The sequence below is a fragment of the Chrysochloris asiatica genome, unplaced genomic scaffold, assembly GCF_000296735.1.
Source record: "Chrysochloris asiatica unplaced genomic scaffold, ChrAsi1.0 scaffold00683, whole genome shotgun sequence".
Classification (NCBI taxonomy): domain Eukaryota; kingdom Metazoa; phylum Chordata; class Mammalia; order Afrosoricida; family Chrysochloridae; genus Chrysochloris; species Chrysochloris asiatica.
The window spans coordinates 15,245-17,221 of record NW_006409201.1 but is presented as its reverse complement, the minus strand read 5'-3'; positions in this window follow the sequence as shown (position 1 = coordinate 17,221).

The window sequence follows — 1,977 nt, the reverse complement described above, 5'->3', positions numbered from 1 at the left end:
ATATCTGTCAATATCTGGTTGTTGTTTCTATTGGTTTCCATTCCAAAGAACTCCCTTTAGGATGTTTTGAAGAAAGAGATTGTCTTTGACAAAATCCCTTCACTTCTGTTTATCCTAGAATGTTTTGATTACACCCTTGTGTTTGATTGACAGCTTTGTTGTGTAAATGATTCTTGGTTGTCAGTTTTTGTTTTGTTTTGTTTTAGGATTTTATATATGTCTCCCCATTGCCTTCTTGCCTGCATGGTTTCTGCTGAGAGGTCAGAGCTTAATCTGATTTGCTTGCTTTTGTAAGTAACACTTCTCTTTTCCCTGGTTGCTTTTACTATTCTTTGCTTGTCTTTGATTTTGGAGAGCTTTATTATAAGTCTTGGTGATTTTCATTTGTGGTCTGTCCTTCCTGGGGTTTGTTCAGCTTCTCGAATGCTTATCTTCTCATCCTTCAAGATGTTAGGGAAATTTTCTTCTAGAAGATCCTCAACTATCCCCTCTGTGAACATCTGTGATTCTTTCTGTTCCAGAATGTCAATAATTCTTAAGTTATTCTTCTTCATGTTATCCAGCATGAGTCTTATAATCTCTGATTTCTTTATCCTTTTTTGTTTGTTTGTTTTTAGGCTTGCTCTTCTGTCTTGGCAGTATTGAGATATTTATCTTCCAGTTCTCTTGTTCTGGCTTCCATCTCTTCAATTCTAACTCCTTTGCCCTTTCAGCACTTTGTCTATTTCTGATACTTTATGATTAATCATCTAGACCTCTTTTTGCAGGTTTTGAATTGTTTCCAATGCTTTATCTATTGCTCTTGTAGCACTTTCCTAACTTCTTCCTTATTTTCTTCTACCCCTCTGTGGAGCATTTGGTTTTGCCTCCATATCATTCTGAATTCCTCTCAGGGAGATCCAAAGCCTGCTCTTCTTCTAATGGGAAGTTTATATCTGCCTCCAGCTCATTTGTCTCAGTTGCTTTTTTCTGCTTTTGGACACTAGCTGAGATCTTCTGTTTGTTTTTCTTTGTTGTTATTTTTTCTTGGACATTTTCAATAGTCAGATGAGTTTTCAATGATTAAATTAATGTATATGCTTATGCTGTTAAGCTTACTGAGTGTCTTCTGTTGGATGTGAACTAGATATAGCTTTCCTTTTTAATGTCTCTTGTTATTCATCTGCAAGCTATCTTAGCAAATATTGGCTATCTGTGGTGCAATAGGCACAGGAAAACGATGCCCATCACCTTATATTAGATCCAGAGCTTTGGAGGTGCTCTGGGAAAGTGACTTCTCTAATTTTTCTCAAGCCTCTTCCAAGGAGCCTCCCCTATCTGCCTCTGCTTCTCCCACTCCCAAACTGGAAGTCTGGTCACTGCTTTTCAACTAATCCCTACTGCTTTTAAAACATTGGTGTTGTCCAAACCTTTACACTATTTTCAGCCTATCATACTTCTCGCATCCATTTTCACATGCAACTTTTCTTTCTATAAACATAGTACATAAGAGTGGTTGTTGTTAAGTGCCTTCGAGTTTTTCCAACTCATAGTGACTCTGTATAGTGTTTCTGAGGAGTGACTGGTGAGTTTGAACAAAACAATTGGTAATTATTAAATAATTTCTAAAACCACTATAAATAGAAAACATTTTTCGCATATCAATATTTAAAATTTTAAATTACATAAAAATGAAAACAAAATAGTATATTCTACAAAATGAATTATAATACAGTAATAATTATTATTTTTCCAGTTTTTGAGATTGATGTAATTTCATTTATATTTACTAAGTGTTGTCCAGAGTGTTGTGACTCATAGTTACCCTGTATAGAGTTTCTGAGGAGCTGCTGGTGGGTTTTAAGTACAGATTTTTCTATTAGTAGTCTTGTATTTGTTATACAGCACCTCACAAGACTCCTTAGTCAGAGTATATGGGTGCAAATACAATGTTAATTGCATGAAAGACACTTTGTCTATCAATTCACTAATACATTA